The following is a 20,680-nucleotide window of genomic DNA, read 5'->3' as shown; positions in this document are numbered from 1 at the left end:
TTATTATTTATTTTTTTATTTAATCAGGGACAATACACATTAATAATACAAAAGAAATGTAAAATGTGCCAGATTTAGCCAAATTGGCAAATTTTCATCTGTAGTCCCTAGGCAGGTTGATGTTATAATAACAAAAAACTAAAAACTAAATTGTCATTACACAAATACAAAAATATCATACCAGAATCTCTACAAATGCTCACAATTTTGATTCGACAGCGACCACATTTTCAACTTTCTAGAGAAAACACAACAACTTGTTATATGTTTTACTTCTTTTAGTTCTGTTGGAAGTCTATTTGTAACGTATGGAAGGAAGTTACGAGAGCTGGATCTAAGTGCAGCGAAACAGTATTTAATAAAATAAACAAAGTACAGATTAACGGGGTAAACACAGGAACAAAAGAAACATCCACGATGGGAAAAACACAAGAACAGAGAAAACATCTACGATGGGAACTGGTCAATGAACAGGAGGTCAAAACACATAACAACTGACAAAGAACAAGCAAACAACAGGGCATTATGTGCACAATAGATAATGACTTAATGGAAGACAGATGAAAACAATCAAGGCCAGCTGCCAGTGATGAGGGCAGGGAATTATGGGAAATGTAGTCTGGGAGGAACAGATGACAGGGGAGAAACACAAGGCAAACAACAGTGGATCATGACACTATTCCATTCACGGGTTCCTCAAAAAACAAATGATAACTGGCCAAAGGTACTTCTTCTCAGTGGTATATTACAATCACCCCTTATACCCGCTCTTGTGTACCGTCCTGTTATTTGATATATATAATCCTTAAAAACTGGTGTAGCAAAACCATTTAAAATCTTAAAAACAAGTACTAAGTCAGCAAATTTAATCAAATATTCCCAGCTCAAAAAAGAATACTTAGTTAAAACACTACAATGATGAAAACTATTTGGCTTTCTAAAACCTTAAGAGCTTGCTTATAATCAGTCTCAACCGGCTTTAAAATAGACTTACAAGTTTGTGTCCATGTAGTCATACAGAATGTGATATGTGGAAGAATCATGGAATTCATAAATAACACTGCTGCCTCTTTAGTCAGTTTCTGATAAATCTAAAATTGGCTAAATTAAATTTCACTGTGTTAACAACTTTCTTCACGACCTTAAATAGTTTCTGGCTCTGTGCCGGAAGTAAGTGTGCCCCCTGAGGCAAAACATGGAATCGTGCATAGAGTCCATTTAGTACAGCTCATACTTACACCCTGTCTACACCGGACGCGAGCGGCGCAGCACGTCGCGTTGCGTCAAAAGCAATAGAACCCCATTATAATCAACGATGCTGTCTACACTGGAAGCATCCATTGCGGTGCGTCCGTTGCGCTGACAATAAATGGGTGTCGCGTTCCATTTTGCGCTGCACACGCTGGCGCTACTGCACAAATTAAACGGTTTAGATCATTTGTGTCGATGCGTCCAGTGTAGACAGCTTCAAGCCGTTGCGTCATGCCCAGTGTAGACAAGGTAAGAAACAGTTCACACAAAAATTTTAATTCTTGCATCATTCTCATGCGTATGACATTCTTTCATCTGTTAAACTCAAATGAAGATTTTTAGAAGAATTTCTCAGCTCTTTTGGTCCATACAATGCAAGTGAATGGGTGCCAAAATTTTGAAGATCCAAAATCACATAAGTCAGCATAAAAGTAATCCATAATGCTTATATGTGCTTTTTGGAGCTATAAAGGTCTGATCACCATTCACTTGGATTGTATGGGCCTATAGAGCTGAAACATTCTTCTAAAAATCATAATTTGTGTTCTGCAGAAGAAATAAAGTCATACACATATGGGATGGGATGAGGGTGAGTAAATGATTTCATTTTTGGGTGAACTATTCCTTTAATAAATATAGTGCACGGAACAATCCACAACACCCGACCTTAAGGGGTGGGGACCCCCCATAAGACTGGAATCAATTCAAGCACTCCTTAAGACACAGAAATACATGAATGTCAATGCATTAGATAGCAAAATATAAAACAAAGGTAGCACAAGCACACTTTTCAGACAAAACATTTTACAAAAATAAGTTTGTTAGGTTTTAAATGATAAAACATCTTGGCTACTATGTAACCTTGGTTCCCCAAACGGAGGGAATGAGATGCTGCTTAAGAAGCTGACACAATGGGTGCTCCTCCCAATGCCGACCCAGCGCTGGATGGTTTTCCCTGCCTCCGTGAAACAGGAACAGCTCTAGGGGAAGGAGAGGGGGAGGGAGGAGCGAAAGAAGGAGAGAGTGAGAGAAACAGCGAGAGAGAGTGAGAAAGAGAGTGAGAGAGAGAGAGAGAAAAAAAAAAAACTCTTCGGCTCCCGAACACGCCGCCCACCCGTTCCTCAGCCAGCTGGAACACCTCCGTCAGCGATGCCAGGCGATGGTACTGGACTTGCTCAGCCGTCCCTTTTGGTAGTCTGCTGATGAGCTGCTTCAGAACCACCAGATTGTACTGTATATCCTCGGCGTCGCGTTCTTGAGGGAGCAGCGAGGTCTCCAGGACAGCGTGCTCGTCCTTCAAAGTCCTGGGTTTCGGTGCCAGTGTAAAGAAGAGGACTCACTGAAGGAGGCGGGAGCCGGTCAAACATCCAAAATAAGACACTTTATAGTCAGCACTTTCAGTGTAACAAAAACATTCAACACCACTGCTTTTCAGCAGCACGAACACACTAACGGGATGCTTTTCAGCTCCTCATAAACACACATTGACGAGGTGCTTTTCAGCTCCACATAGACACACAGCTTCATTGCATCTCTCTCTCTCCCGGAGACTCTCTTGACTGCAGCTCTCATTGTGGCTTTATCCCCCGTCCACCAACACTGGAGTCACCAACAGCTGGGTGGGATAATTCGCTCCAGGTGTCCATCCTGGCCTCACTCCGCACAGTCGTCGCTCGGCCCACGCCACTCTCCACACACGTATTCACATTTTTCTGGCCATCTGTGAAATTAGGCATCAAAGCCTGATGGAACTTGCTGTCAACCAGCTGATTGAGGGTGGAGTCTCCATTCACCTGTCCCATTGCATCCTAATGCTTAAGTAAACCTGCTCTGCTGTTCTGGTGGTCGGGGACGTGTGTCGCATGTAGGAGACATGGCTTGCACCAGAGGAGAATACGACTCGCCAGTTTCAACATTGGGTGCTTTGAATGTACTCCGCTTTGGAGGTTCATACATTATATGTCATATTTGCATTCAAAAACAGACACAGCACAGAGGAAAGGAACAGAATGCAGGGGTCTCGAGACTTTAGCACAATGAAACACGAAATTTCTATGCATGTGTATGAATGAGCACAAAGTCTATTGTGACAGCAACTATGAAAAACAATGCTCTTGATCAGTATACAAATCTAGTTTACTTCTGTTGCACTTTAATTTAATACTCATGAATCATTGTGCAATGTTTTAAGTTATCAGAATTCTCAGTGGAATTTGAGGATGTTATCTTGACAGTAAGTTGTATTTACTTTATGAAAATCCCAGTTGTTGAACAGATGCTTTTCACGGACCAAATTTTTGTAATTGGTCTCTCAGAGGCTGCCAATGGCCTTAGTGTTCTGACTGATATCTACAATGAGCTTGTCATTCTCTCCAAGGCCTACCAAGACAATACTGAGGAACTGCTTGAACAACTTCCAATAAAACTGGAATTAGTTAACAGCAATAAAAAGATAGACAAGGTCCAACTCTCAACTTTTACAGAAGTGTAGACTGTGTTGTAAAGGATTAAGTACAATATTTAAATTGTACAGGACTGTAGATTGTTTTTTTAAAGGATTTTCAAGGTACAACACATACATTCTGCTGGAATATGGTGTCCTTTAAATTTAATTTTGTTTTGATTGTTTTGTTTTTTCTCTTAGTTGATTGCAAAAATTGTGTAATTTTGGCATGTGGTATTTTAGCGCAAAAAGCTGTGTCTTTTTAACTTACCACCTGCAGTCTATTTTAAGAAGCAGCAATCAGCACTGAGTCAGGTCTGTGGGTTCAGCTGTCCATCCCTAGAATCCTGTTTACATTTATAAATGTATGTATGAATTTTTGTATGTTAACTTCCAATTTTGTTGTAGAAATAGTCTGTTGTCTCTTTACACCTCATCACCACACACATATAAATCATTCATACATATGCATAAATTCAATTCAATCAGGAATTCAAAACTTTATCTCATCCTCCATTGTGCAAATTAGACCATGCCACCATCTTCCTTAAGCCAAAATATAAATAGATGGCTCAAGTGAAAAAAGTGCTGGCTTGGCCAATCCATAGTCACGATCTAAGACTCTGATGCTGATTGCACAGGTTTCAGTTCAGCTCTGATGACATTGATCTGTTTTGCAAAACTTCTGTGATTTTTTTCCCGTTTGGTTCTGTAGTACATTGCTTCTTTGATGGAGAATTGTGCCGGTGACACACACATGACCCGCTGCCTCGCTCTTCCCAAGTTTGAGCTGGTAGTCAAATACTATGGTATGACAAGGAGTTCTGTCTTTGCCAGGTTGAGCTGGAGATGGCAATCCCACTTCAGAAAGACAGGCAGAGATGCAAGCTCAGATTTTAGGGTCATCTGTGTAGAGAAATCATGAGATCCCCAGTGTTTTTTGGTGTGATTTAGGTTTCCCTCCCCTCTACAAGACCTTGAAGGATCTGTCTGCAAGGTAGGGTTCAAAGCAGTCAAGAGCAGTTCTTGTGATTCCCAGTTCAGGTAGGAGAATCTATGTGATGATAGGAGAATCTGGTGATCCAAAGGCCAGGTCAAGCAGGATAATAACAGACAATTTTGAGGTAGCTCTTGCCAGAAGGGCTGGTAGGACTTCAGAGACAGAGAGCAGATCGGTTTCAGTAAAATGTCCACTTCTTGGTTGGTGTCCAGTAAGTTGTTGATGAAAGTTGATGAAAGCTGAAGGTAGCTCTTTTAAGGGTTTGGACAGGAAAGGAAGCAGAGAGATGGGTCTATATTTATGAACTACTGAACGTTTAAGTGCTGTTTTGTTGAGCATTGGAGTTAAGGTCTACAAACACCAAGACCGAATATTTATTCTGTTTGTTTCAAATGAATAAATTATTCTTATGGAATTCCTATGGAAGAAAACTGACCGACCAATGAGATAAGTGCTTATGGTCACATGCCCTGAGCCACTGCAGCTACAAAATCCAACTTGGCTTTGGCATCTAAGCACAAATAATTTAATAAATGTCACAGCAGCTACAAAAATGTGGAACGAAAAGAGTTAATGTGGCAAGGAACTGCTGAAAAATCGGAATCAATGGTGAGTTTTTATTAAATGTATTTTATTTTAAGTAATATGTTTAGGATTTGTTTGAGTGATGGGTCCTCTTTGCTGCTTGGTGGGTGCTGGATACAATTCCGGAATTTCCGGATCTCGTTTATTCAGGCACAAGTTAAGCTTACGGTAACACCACAGTAAAACTTTTTAGGGACATTTTGAGGTTGCATTACATTTTACAGGCCGAGTTAAGACAACGTTCTCCCCTGAACACATCATGTAAATTTTCTCCAATACTGTACATGGCCATCTGGCCCATAAGTCCAGTAAGGATGAAACCCTCAACATGACTAATGTTTTTTTTTTTAGTGGCTTTTGCTATCATGTTGCCCTTGGCAAAAAGACAAGTATCCAGCTCTCAGCAGGAGCATCCAGACTGACAGTGTGTTAGACAAAGGAGAGCAGAGCTGTGTGTGTGTGAGTCTGCGTGTGTTTAAACATGTGCATGTTGTGTTCCAAGAAAACTGCCCTCAGCAGGAGAGTTACCTCTTAGAGCAGTTGAACTCTGATGAGCTGTGAAGGGTGTCTGTGCCAAACTTTATCTCATGTGCGCGCGCGCACACACACACACACACACACACACACACACACGTTGGTGCAGCTATCCTTATGAGGATTCTCCATAGACATATTGATTTTTATACTGTACGAACTATAGATTAGGTCCCCTAACCTAACCGTACCCCTAAACCTAACCCTCACAAAAAACATTCTGCATTTTTACATTTTCAAAAAAAACATCGTTTGGTATGTTTTTTTAAGTGATTTGAATTAAGGGGACACTAGAAATGTCCTCATAAACCACATTTATAGCATAATACCCTTGTAATTACCAGTTTGTAACCTAAAAAAATGTCCTCGTAAAAAAAAAAAAAAAAAAAAAAAAATCCTATAGTACATGATTTTAAAGCTTTTTTAACAAATGTTTGCAGAAACAGGTGTATTAAAATATGGTAAATTAAACTCTCTTTTGATAATCGTACACCTGTAGCACAAATGCTAGCGCTGCAGCATTGATTCTGAATTGGGTTGCTAGGAGACATCACTGGTGACAGTCAAACACCTGCTAAGCTAACAGGAGCACTGCAGATTTGTTTCCTTACATGTCATCCTCCAAGCATCTGGCATTGGAATGCCTTTATGGTCGGTAATCGGAGATATAAAGTAGGAATATCTTACATCTGACTTGAATGGAACGCAGCTCTTTGAACATAGTTCTAAATTGTCTCAAATTTTTTGTTGCTGGCATCAATTTCGGAAAAAAATAAAAAATGTATATATTCAAAATAGTGATGGGAAGTCTGATTCATTTCCGCGAACCGTTTCTTTCAGACAGTTCGTTTCCATGAACAGGTTTAAAAAAACGATTCAGTGGTTCTTTTACGTCATTATGCAGTGATGTCACTGCATAATTCTGTCATGGTTTTCAGGCTCAAACATTTAATTAAAGCCATATGTGAATGCATATTACTGATTATTACCTTTTATTCAATTAAGTTACTGTAATAAGGGTGTTTATTGTCATCAGTGTTTCATTCTGTGATCCTGCATGTCGAATAGCCTGCGACTGACATATTGAGTACATCTTGGATAAGTTTCCTACATTAAAGTTTTGCACCTAAAGCACCCAATACAGAAACTGATGCACAAACGCAGATATGTTCTACGTGTTTAAAGCATATAAAGAGAATAAACCAATCTTAATCAGCTTAACAGAAACCGTGATTCATCTTATAACAACTTAAAATATAAACTTCATGCACAATAAATAATAGTAAAATTCATTTACATCTCTCTGAAAATATTTTTTTTGTTGTTGCATGTTTTAATAAAACTTATCATAAGCATATTTCTTGTATGTTTTGTTTGTTATTATAGAAACGTACATTTCGCCCCTGGCTTGATCAAGTCCTCAGTACACACGTGCTCAAATTATCAGCAGCTCCTCAGTAATGCTTGGCAAACTTCGACAGTTATTTGGACCAGTGTTCTGACAATCTGTGCTACCTGCTCAGGATGTGCTAACAAAAGTAAAAACAGTGATATGTAAAGTTAAAACATGGGTAGCACATGTCGGGAGGCACAGGAGAACCTGTCGGTGTGTATTACAACAGCACAAAATGTGTTAAAAATCTAGGTAGTGGGGGGGCCTGGGTAGCTCAGCGAGTATTGACGCTGACTACCACCCCTGAAGTCGCGAGTTCAAATCCAGGGTGTGCTGAGTGAATCCAGCCAGGTCTCCTAAGCAACCAAATTGGCCCGATTTCTAGTGAGGGTGGAGGTTGGGTAACCTCCTCGTGGTCGTGATTAGGGGTTCTCGCTCTTGATGGGGTGCGTGGTAAGTTGTGCGTGGATTGCGGAGAAAAGCATGAGGTTCCCGTGCTGTGAATCTCTGCGGTGTCATGCACAGCGAGCCACGTGATAAGATGCGCGGATTGACTGTCTCAGAAGCAGAGGCAACTGAGACTTGTCCTCTGCCATCCGGATTGAGGTGAGTTACTGCGCCACCACGAGGACCTACTAAGTAGTGGGAATTGGACATTCTAAATTGGGGAGAAAAGGGGATAAAAAAAACCTAGGTAGCATATCTTGTCAGGCAGATAATACCTATCAGGATGTGCTACCAGCATAACTATCAGATAGTGTAATATGGTGTGAGGCTGTACTATGCCCTAACCCTATCCCAAACCCTAGCCCCAGCCCTAAATCTATGCAGATATAGGTTTGGTAGCACATCCTGATACAGTTGTGCTCAAAAATTTGCATACCCTGGCAGAAATTGTGAAATTTTTGCATTGATTTTGAAAATATGACTGATCCTTTATTTAAGGATAGTGATCATATGAAGCCATTTATTATCACATAGTTTTTCACCCAAATGGCCCTGATCAAAAGTTTACATACCCTTGAATGTTTGGCCTTGTTACAGACACACAAGGTGACACACACAGGTTTAAATGGCAATTAAAGGTTAATTTCCCACACCCATGGCTTTTTAAATTGCAATTAGTGTCTGTGTATAAATAGTCAATGAGTTTGTTAGCTCTCATGTGGATGCACTGAGCAGGCTAGATACTTAGCCATGGGGAGCAGAAAAAAACTGTCAAAAGACCTGCGTAACAAGGTAATGGAACTTTATAAAGATGGAAAAGGATATAAAAAGATATCCAAAGCCTTGAAAATGCCAGTCAGTACTGTTCAATCACTTATTAAGAAGTGGAAATTCGGGGATCTCTTGATACCAAGCCATGGTCAGGTAGACCAAGAAAGATTTCAGCCACAACTACTAGAAGAATTGTTTGGGATACAAAGAAAAACCCACAGGTAACCTCAGGAGACATACAGGCTGCTCTGGAAAAAGACGGTGTGGTTGTTTCAAGGAGCACAATACGACGATACTTGAACAAAAATGAGCTGCATAGTCGAGTTGCCAGGAAGAAGCCTTTACTGTGCCAATGCCACAAAAATCCTGGTTACAATATGCCCGACAATACCTTGACACGCCTCACAGCTTCTGGCACACTGTGATTTGGAGTGACGAGACCAAAATAGAGCTTTATGGTCAATAAGCACTATGTTTGGAGAGGGGTCAACAAGTCCTATAGTGAAAAGAATACCATCCCCACTGTGAAGCATGGTGGTGGCTCACTGATGTTTTGGGGGTGAGCTTTGAAAGCACGGGGAATCTTGTGAAAACTGATGGCAAGATGAATGCAGCATGTTATCAGAAAATGTTGGCAGACAATTTGCATTCTTCTGCACGAAAGCTGCGCATGGGATGCTCTTGGACTTTCCAGCACGACAATGACCCTAAGCACAAGGCCAAGTTGACCCTCCAGTGGTTACAGCAGAAAAAGTTGAAGGTTCTGGAGTGGCCATCACAGTCTCCTGACCTTAATATCATTGAGCCACTCTGGGGAGATCTCAAACGTGTGGTTCATGCAAGACAACCAAAGACTTTGCATGACCTGGAGGCATTTTGCCAAGACGAATGGGCAGCTATACCAGCTGCAAGAATTTGGGGCCTCATAGACAACTATTACAAAAGACTGCACGCTGTCATTGATGCTAAAGGGGGCAATACACAGTATTAAAAACTAAGGGTATGCAGACTTTTGAACAGGGGTCATTTCATTTTTTTCTTTGTTGCCATGTTTTGTTTTATGATTGTGCCATTCTGTTATAACCTACAGTTGAATATGAATTCCATAAGAAATAAAAGAAATGTGTTTTGCCTGCTCACTCATGTTTTCTTTAAAAATGGTACATATATTACCAATTCTCCAAGGGTATGCAAACTTTTGAGCACAACTGTATATATATATATATATATATATATATATATATATATATATATATATATATATATATATCGGAAATAACACAGAACAAATCTGTAGGTTTATAAATGTTTATTCGGCTAATCCTCTGCAAACTTCGACAGTTAGTGGGACCCGCTCATTCGGTTCTTTTTGAGTCAGACAGTTCGACGTGCTGCGTAACCAGTGCAAGTACTTCAGCTGTCCGTCTTGCGTCATCAACCCGGAACTAAAAAGTTCGATTCAATTCAATTTTGTGAACCGGCTCAACCGGTTACTTACTGAGAATGGGCTCAAAAGAACGATTCATTCAAGAATCGGACATCACTAATTTAAAAAGCAATGCTGTTGATAAAAAGGTAAAACATGAAGTACCTTGTCTTTATACTGTTTTTGTCTGAATACAATTCAAAGTACATTTAGAAATCACTCCTTTTATTTTTTATTGCTATTTTGCATACTGTCCCAACTTTTTTTGGAATTGGGGTTGTATGTAAAATGTCCACAGAGTGGCAACAAAAGCAAGTTGTATTAAAAGTTGTAAATTATGTAAAACAGTCAACGGGAATGCATATTTTAACCCAAACCCCAACCCTAAACCTAACCATTAGTGGAGTAAAAGGGTCATTTTAGAGCGAAAATACTGTATTGCAATTAAAAATCTATATTGCACTCATCATTGTTTATATGAACGCGGTTACTTCCTGGTTCCCACAGGATCAGAACCCATCTCAGAGGTTGTATGGGAAATACGCTATCAGTAGCGCTAGAGGGAAATTTGATAAAAGTTTAATCAGTGCAAACATAATTGGGGATGGGGCTTGTCAGTAATTTGGCTGAATGTGGTTGATTTCAGGGTAACTTTCGGGAGGAACATGTAGATTTTAGCAATTTTTGCTTTTTTTCTCCCCTTTTCTCCCCAATTTGGAATGCCCAATTCCCAATGCGCTCTAAGTCCTCGTGGTGGCGTAGTGACTCAATCCGGGTAGTGGAGGATGAATCTCAGTTGCCTCCGCATCTGAGACCGTCAGTCCACGCATCTTATCACCAGAGGTGGGTAGAGTAGCCAAAACTTTACTCAAGTAAAAGTATAATTACTTAAAAAAAAAAAAACAAAAAAAAAATTACTCAAGTAGAAGTAAACGTACTAACATAAATAATTACTTGAGTAAGAAAGTATCTAATTAAAAGAGTACTCAAGTAGTGAGTAACTCATTACTTTCACAAATGACATAATAAACGTTTACTCCCTATATTCCATTACATAATACACATTTAACACATACTACAGAATTATTGTTATTATTAATGGAAATTCTGTCATCATTCACCATTATGTTGTTCCAAACCCATATGACTTTCTTTCTTCCATGCAACACTAAGTAGATATTAGACAGAATGTTTGCCTGAGTCACTATTTACTTTCAGTGAATATATATACTGTATATATTTTGAAAGTGAATGGTGACTGAGACTGTCAGTCCCTAACATTCTGTCTAACATATTTGTGTTCCACATAATACAAAGCGTCACACTGGTTTGGAACAACATGAGGGTAGAGAAATTATGACAGAATATTAAATTATGGCTGAGCTATAACTTTAAAGAGATAGTTCACCCAAAAATGAAAATTATCTCATCATTTACTCACCCTCATGCCATCCCAGATGTGTATGACTTCCTTTCTTCTGCAGAACACAAATTCAGATTTTTAAAAGAATATTTTAGCTCTGTAAGCCAACATTTTGATGCTCCAAAAAGCACATAAAGGCAGCATAAAAGTAATCCATAAGACTCCAGTGGTTTAATCCATATCTTCTGAAGTGATATGATAGGTGTGGGTGAGAAATAGATCAATATTTGTCATTTTTTGCTAGACAGCAGGGGGCGATATGCAGAGAAGAATGTGAATCACCAAAAATACAAGAAGAAGAATGTGAAAGTGATCTGTTTCTCTGTTTCTCATCCACACCTATCACATCACTTCTGAAGATACTGATTTAACCACTAGAGCTTTATGGATTAATTTTATGCTGATTTATGTGATTTTGTTTAGCTTTAAAATGTTGGCACCCATTCACTTGCATTGTATGGACCTACAGAGCTGAGAAATTCTTATAAAAATCTTCATTTGAGTTCAGCAGATGAAAGAAATTCATACACATCTGGGGTGGCATGAGGGTGAGTAAATAATGAGAATTGTAATTTTTGGGTGAACTATACCTTTAAGGGCTCTTGTCAGATCTGGATGAATTTGTCAATAAGGAGAGAGGTTTGGAAACATTTCTAGTAATTAGTACAGTGAAAATGTGAAAATGTACCAAAAGGACATTATATATAATGCTGAAATATAAACCAAAGCAAGATCGTGCTTTATTAATGCTTTCTTTCGCTATTTAATAGTTTTTAAAGTCCTGTGCGGATTCTTATTTCAGTGTAGTTACAGTTTTCAGTGTCATAAGTATTTAGATCATTAGTTCTGTACAGCAGTACCGCCGCTCTCTAAATGCAGAGTACACAGCCTAGTGCGTAGGGCACCAACCCCGGTCGTGGAACACTTGCTGTGTCTGAAACCACCCCCTATCCACTATATAGTACACTATTACGAGTGTCCGCTATTTTGTAGGAGTGTCTGTATACTGAGTGAGCCACTTGTTCAATACTTTTGTTCACTCATTCTTACCCATAATGCACTCTAATTTCAAGTGTACATTTGATGTACACTCGACAATGGTTATTTTCCCACAATCCACCACAGGGAAGACATACGAGCTGAGAGTTTACTGCTTCCTTCACTCCTGCAATGTTTTATTTCATGCTTAATATAGTAAATTACTTTTTGACAAATCAGTACTTGATTAAAATAACATAATAACATATAGAGAGACAAAATGTACAGATACATTTTAAAATGTACTCTTTGTTTGATAAAATGTGCTTACTCTTTATATTAACACACAGTATATATTAAAAATGACAAACTCAAGATGGTGCCGAGTATGGCTGCTGCGTTGCGAGCTCCGACACAACATAGCAATGGTTTGTTTGTTTTGTTTACAATTCTTATGTTTTTTGTCTTGGATGTTGTCTGCCTTATTGTCTACGACAGACAAACACTTTTGGACATTGGCTCAGCGATCTCACACCGTAAACCGGACTTCACATTCCTCAATGCCGACCCGCTGTTTACAAACACGCAAGCGGAGCCCTTTGTCTGGGCAGCACGGCCGCGGAAACGCAGGAGGAAAAGGGGAAACAGAGCCGGCGTTCTCATCAGAGTAAGACGCCGCGCAAATCGACCCCCGCTACCCACTATTCTACTGGCAAATGTTCAGTCTCTGGATAACAAGCTCTGCGAGCTGAAAGCGCGGATCTCTTTCCAACGAGAGACGAGGGACTGCTGCGTTATCTGCCTTACGGAAACTTGGATGTCTGCGGAGATTCCAGACTCAGCCATTGAACCCGCGGGGTTCTCCATGCTCCGAGCGGACAGAGCGAAAGACCTCTCAGTTAAAACTAGAGGAGGTGGTGTATGTTTTATGATCAACAAATCCTGGTGTGATCAGAGGAACGTACATTCCATCAAGTCTTTCTGTTCTCCTGATCTGGAATTTCTTATGCTTCTGTGTCGACCATTCTGGCTACCGAGGGAATTCACAGCGGTCATTATCACTGCTGTGTACATTCCCCCACAAGCCGACACAGACCGGGCACTCAAGGAACTGTATGGGAGTATAAGTGAGCAGGAAACAGTGCACCCTGAGGCCGCATTCATTGTGACCGGGGACTTTAATAAAGCCAGTTTAAAATCAGTCGCACCAAAATATCACCAGCACATTAGTTTCAACACACAAGGGGACCGGGTTTTGGACCATTGCTACTCTCCGTTCCGGGATGGCTACAAATCCCTCCCCCGCCCACCATTTGGCAAATCGGACCACTCTTCCATTCTGCTTCTGCCCGCTTACAGGCAGAAACTGAAACAGGAAGCACCCACCCTCAGAACGATCCAGTGCTGGTCGGACCAATCAGACTCTATGCTACAAGACTGTTTTGATCGCACGGACTGGGAGATGTTCCGGTCCGCCTCTGATGACGACATCGAGCTTTACGCTGATAGCGTAATGTGTTTCATCAGAACGTGTGTAGAGGAAGTGATTCCGACCAGAACTGTGCGAATCTATCCGAATCAGAAGCCGTGGATCAACAGCGATGTTCGCGCGGCACTTAATGTGCGGACCTCCGCTTTTAATTCCGGGAACGCGGAGGAGCATAAACAAGCCAGTTATGCCCTCCGAAAAACTATCAAAACAGCAAAACGCCAGTACAGGAGTAAGATTGAAGGACAGTTTAACACCACCAACTCTAGAAGCATGTGGCAGGGAATTAACATCATCACGGACTTTAAAGGGAATAAAAACTCCGCCATGAACACCGCTGCCTCTCTACTGGATGAGCTAAATACTTTTTATGCTCGTTTCGAGGGAAATAACACCGCCCTCGCGGAGAGAGCTCTCGCGGCTGAAGCTACAGAGGTTAGTTCACTCTCCGTCTCTGTAGCGGATGTAACCCGATCCTTCCGACGGGTGAATATCCGCAAAGCCGCGGGTCCAGACGGCATTCCGGGCCGCGTCATCAGAGCGTGCGCGAACCAGCTGGCGGGTGTTTTTACGGACATTTTCAACCTTTCCCTCTCTTTGTCTGTAGTCCCCACATGCTTTAAAACATCCACCATTGTGCCTGTTCCAAAACAATCGAAAATAACTTGTTTAAATGACTGGCGTCCTGTTGCTCTGACCCCCATCATCAGCAAATGTTTTGAGAGACTAATCAGAGATTACATCTGCTCTGTATTACCACTCAATCTTGACCCGCTGCAGTTTGCTTACCGCAACAACCGCTCCACTGATGATGCCATTGTATCTACAATACACACTGCTCTCTCCCACCTGGAAAAAAAGAACACTTATGTGAGAATGCTGTTTGTAGACTACAGCTCAGCATTCAACACCATAGTGCCCTCCAAGCTAGATGAGAAACTCCAGGCTCTGGGCTTAAACAGCTCGCTGTGCAGCTGGATCCTGGACTTCCTGTCAAGCAGACGCCAGGTGGTTAGAATAGGCAGCAACATCTCCTCATCACTGACCCTCAACACTGGAGCCCCGCAGGGCTGTGTTCTCAGCCCACTACTGTATTCCCTGTACACACATGACTGTGTGGCAACACATAACTCCAATGCCATCATTAAGTTTGCTGATGACACGACGGTGGTAGGTCTGATCACTGACAATGATGAAACAGCCTACAGAGAGGAGGTGCACACTCTGACACACTGGTGTCAGGAGCACAACCTCGCCCTCAACGTCAGTAAGACAAAGGAGCTTGTGGTGGACTTCAGGAGAAAAGACAGAGAACACAATCCAATCACCATCAATGGAGCACCAGTGGAGAGAGTCAGCAGCTTCAAGTTCCTGGGTGTCCACATCACTGAGGAACTCACATGGTCCGTCCACACTGAAGTCGTTGTGAAGAAGGCTCATCAGCGCCTTTTCTTCCTGAGACGGCTGAGGAAGTTTGGAATGAACCGCCACATCCTCACACGGTTCTACACCTGCACTGTGGAGAGCATCCTGACTGGCTGTATCTCCGCCTGGTACGGCAATAGCACTGCCCACAACCGCAAAGCACTGCAAAGGGTGGTGCGAACTGCCAAACACATCATCGGAGGTGAGCTTCCCTCCCTCCAGGAAATATATACAAGGCGGTGTGTGAAAAAAGCTCGGAGGATCATCAGAGACTCCAGCCACCCGAGCCATGGGCTGTTCTCACTGCTACCATCAGGTAGGCGGTATCGCAGCATCAGGACCCGCACCAGCCGACTCCATGATAGCTTCTTCCCCCAAGCAATCAGACTTCTGAACTCTTGATCTCCCACGATCAAAATACATCAGCCCTGCACTTTATTACTCTTTTATCTCACACCGGACTGTCATAAATTATATTACTGTCATTATATTATGTCTCTCTTAACAACTGACTATCAACCGACAGCCTGAATGTCAATACAGTACAATACTGTACATTCTATATATATATACTTTTTTCATATATATTTTAATTTGTATTGAATAATGTGTATCTATATAGTATCTATATATTAAAAAACAAACAAACAAACAAAAACAGCATATTGTATACTGTACAGTGTATGTTATTATTTGTATATTGTTGAGTGTAATTGTGTATAACAGATGTTTAAATTGTGTTGTGTTAATTTGATGTTTTAAGTTGTGTAATTATGTATAACAGATGTTTAAATTGTGTTGTGTTAATTTGATGTTTTAAGTTGAGTGTAATTATGTATAACAGATGTTTAAATTGTGTTATGTTAATTTGATGTTTTAAGTCGAGTTTAATTATGTATAACAGATGTTTAAATTGCGTTGTGTTAATTTGATGTCATTGTAAACTTGTATATGTCTCATCACTGTCACGACTGCTATGTTGATCGGAACTGCACCCAAGAATTTCACACACCATTGCACTTGTGTATATGGCTGTGTGACAATAAAGTGATTTGATTTGATTTTGATTTGAAACAGAATGAAGATTTATTGTATTAATATATTATTTAATAAGAATAACAAGTAAGGCCCAAGTATTTAAAAATGTCATATTTGACGTTGTTTCTGCGACAGCCCCAGAGCTCCGACACTCACGTCCGAATTCACTCATTTCGTTCACTTACTGCTGAGATATAGTGCACTAACTGCCATTCACTATATAGGAAATAGTGAATGAGTGAACGATTGCGGACACAGCCACTCTCTTCGCCATACGATCGCCTCGCGCCCGCACATCTCACACGCGTGCGCCTTGCACCCTTCACTTTGCACATGCAGAAATGCTGTCTGTTCGCGCTCCAGTTGTCGATCACGCGAATGGCAGTGATTTACACTTAACTTGGATGTTTACATGGATTTATACAGTTAATCTGCCTGAAGTAGCTGGGATAGTTTCCAGTACCCCCGCGAGAGCACGGAGTAAATGCATTAATACTGCTTATTACATGCGGGACAAAGCGCACTGATATATTGCTGCACTGATTTAAAAATGTACACTTAAATACTGATGTCATAAGAGCCCAGTTACATTATCACCCTGAAAATGACCATCTCATTACACAAAAAAGCCTGCGTTAGGATTAGAGCCAAAATTTATCTCAGCATGCTGCCTTAAATTGGAGCTGTGATTTTAATCTTGAAATATCAGCTTGTCTTGGTGTTAAATGAAGGCATTGCATGATGAAACTATTCTTTTTTTCACTGTGCGGAGCGAAGAAAGTTTCTCTTTGAGGAGTTTGATGCTGCTGCACTGAAGACTTGAGTGACAGTCTGTGACAGCGGCTCAGCACAAGCAGCTGTGTGAACTTCCACTCTCGTAAAAGTCCCATTCAATAATCTCTCAATAAATTACACATTAACTAAAATGAAACCCAGTAACGTAACGATAGTAATGCCACCCATTGTAAAGAAGTAAAAGTAAAAAAATTTCATTAGAAATTTACTTGAGTGAGAGTAAAAGTACCCACTTTTAAACCTACTCTAAAAGTAAATTTTTTCCCAAAAAGTTACTCAAGTAAATGTAACAGAGTAAATATAGCACGTTACGACCCACCTCTGCTCATCATATCGCTTGTTGCAGGCGTTACCGTGGAGATATAGCGCGTGTGGAGGCTTCACGCTATTCTCTACGGCATCCACGCACAACTCACCACGTGCCCCACTGAGAGCGAGAACCACATTATAGCGACCATGAGGAGGTTACCCAATGTGACTATACCCTCCCTAGCAACCAGGCCAATTTGGTTGCTTAAGAGAGCTGGCTGGAGTCACTCAGCACGCCCTGGATTCAAACTCGCGACTCCAGGGGTGGTAGGCAATTTTGCATTGTTAAAAAAAAAAGAGTAAAAAAAATTAATTATTTGCATTGAACTCGAGTCACATTCATCGACAATCAAAAAATTTACCACCAGATCAACACATCTTACACTTATGAAATTATAAACTTAGGTTTAAAAAGCTTATTTTTTTCTCCTGTGGTCATGCAGTATCTTGCTTAGGGCATCAAGTGAGCCAGAACTGCCAATGGTGCCCCCTCAAAAAATAGGCAAATGATGCCCCTTTTCAAAGCCGTTGTAAAATATATCAGTAGAATTCAATATTAATGCTACAAGTTTCACAGTTATAAATAAAAAGTGCCAAAAAGGCCAGAAAACACACTGCATTTCTCTGGGCACTACCAGACTGAGAGTGAATCAGCAACAAGACCTCAGCTAGTCTTGCCCCATTGCATCCCACAACATTAAAGAGGAAGTTCTCTTTCAGCAGAGCTTGATTTATTCCCTGGTGCTTGGGTCTGTCCTGCAAATGTCTAAAGGTTGTCAAAGGAATTATTCACCCCTTCACGCGATTCATGAAGGAATCCACAGTGACGTCCACCCCCCCCCCCCCCTCCGGCCATTCTAGCGAGCAGTTTGGGCATAAATAGCAGACAGGATTAGTGCCAACAGGACATAAAGAAAGGAGAATATACAGGCAGAGGAAAGAAAGAGCCAAAGAGATAGACCGATTTATGGGGTGAGACTCAATGAGAGTGAAAGTCTCAAATATGGCCACTTGTCTACAGTGTTTTCCCTGGTGCACTTTCATCTAAGCTAGACCTGCAGTATAAAGAGAGATCAAGTCATGAAAATGAATGGGGACAGATCCTGAAGTAACCCGTTACTGCATAATCTCACACGACTGCCACGGTTGAGTTTCTCACATTTTCAAAGATCCACATTTTTTTCCCCTTACATGAACTGTTTTATCTGTCTACTGGCAACATTATTTCTGTCTTTCACTAGACAGAGGCAATGGTCCGAATTTTTGATGACTCCTTGTGCACATTGTTTCTAATGTGGTAATTGCACAGATTGGTTGAGCCACACTCAAAGCCATTATAAAATAGCTAATGTATACACACCTGTGACTAAAAAAACTTTCTTCTGTCAAATCTTAATATGTAGAGACAACAATAAATAGGTTGATTTCTCTGAAAAGTTTAAATACTGTGGCTCTGTGACACTATTAGAACATTGCTCTGTTTGTTTGAAAACACCAATCTGCCCAACACTGCAACAACCAATGGTGTGAGTTTATATTGGTCAATAAAAAAGAACCGGCTCATTAGTTTCATTTGTTTGGGAATCAGACTACTTTGGTGGTCACGCTTTATGTCTCACGTATTAGATTCAGCAATGTTGTGCTGATGAATAGTAGTGCAGGAAACACTGTCTATGAGTATTTTAGTACAGTTTTCACCGTAAGAATGCACGTTCAAGAATCGTTAACTGAACGTCAAGAATCGTCAAGAATCGTTAACTGAACTGAATACGTCTGTATTATAATGCAATCATTACTGGAGAATTTGAATGTCTGATGATGGGTTATTAAATGTACTGGCTCATCCACTCCCGATGGCATGAATGGTCTTACCTAGATCTAGGCAATCGATGAGCAGCGGGGAAACTAGCAATGAGCCGTTCTACGTAAACCTGTAGGCCTACAGGCTACAGAGCCCCCTTGAGGACCAAACTGGAATGTGTTACAGTACTTTTACAAGGAGACCCGCCAGTGTGGTGTGTGACACTGCAAAGTTTTAAAACCGCTGAAAGAACTGATTTTCCATTCAGTTGTATATTCAAATTTTATTTTTGAATATGAAAAATTCATCGAGGTCCGGATTGGCCCATTAAACAGCTGATCAGATGTAATCAGATATATAAATACAATGTCTATTCACAAAGAAGGGATATGCCTTAGGACATAATCTGCACACACAGCTTTATGCTGAACCCACTTTTACAATCACTGCTGAAGTGTAACATAATATCACGGACATGTTAGCAATGTTCCATTTAAGCTGCGTGCGTGTGCAGCCCCGCAATTCTGATGTTGCTCCCGCGCAGATTGATAAAACATCTGTGCAGATGGATGGACTCAAGTGTGTGGGAAAACCTAGAGATTTTCCTAAATCAGAGCTAAATGCATGCTCAGTGTTTCAACTGGAGTCCACATTAATTATATTTGTTTTCCAGTATGGAGCTTGTTCAATTTGAGTGAAAACAAGGTGGATTACTTAGTTGTGAAACAAGACATACACATAACCACATTTACCGTGAGGTGCAAGCGCAATTGGTGAATGCGGAAATACGACTGCACGATTGATTATAGGTGCTTCATGGTCAATGCCTGTCCAGCAAGTGATTAACATAAACACTCGCTTAGGTCTTACATGAACACAGACAGGTGCAACAAATCAGGTATGCTCTAAGGCAGGTAGCCAAACGGCAGACCAGGTGACCACTAGAGAACCAGCCTAGGTAGGGCAGACAGGGGAGCAAGATGGTGGGAGACAAGACTGAACAACAGGGCAACAGGATTGGCACGGTGGCTGCTGAGGAGATGGGTAGGTCATCGGTAGCCACAGGGATAAGACCTGGCTCAGGACAGGATTGGCCGTGGCCACTGGGGAAAGAACAGGATCGGCAGTTGCCACTGGGGAAATGACTGACTCAGTAGCTGCTGGGGAAGGGACTGGCTTGGCCACCGCTGGGAAAGGATGTAGTCCATAAATTCCCAAAAAGACAGAATCTCCAACCCTTTTACCTCCCAAGAGCCAAGAGGCTTATTGAGCCCAAGGTTGAAGAAATACTTAAGTGTGAGCCCATCATATTCCAGCCCGTCAGCGACAATGAGGAAATCACACCCAAAGTCCCTGATGGAGAGATTCCCCTGATGGAGGGAGACTAGCATGTCAGCATGGGCCATCCTCTGGCGAAGCAAACTCTGGTGGTCTGGACACGGGAAGAGGAAGATGCCCATAACGATTTTGCTAGGTCCAGTTGTGGTCAGATTGTTCTGTCGGGTAAAAGAATGAGGTACCAAATGCAGAAGAACTGTCAATGATTTTTATTGAAGAACAAACAGGGAAAAC

The sequence above is a fragment of the Myxocyprinus asiaticus genome, chromosome 1 (genome assembly GCF_019703515.2).
Source record: "Myxocyprinus asiaticus isolate MX2 ecotype Aquarium Trade chromosome 1, UBuf_Myxa_2, whole genome shotgun sequence".
Lineage (NCBI taxonomy): Eukaryota > Metazoa > Chordata > Actinopteri > Cypriniformes > Catostomidae > Myxocyprinus > Myxocyprinus asiaticus.
Note: the sequence above shows the minus strand (reverse complement) of the source record.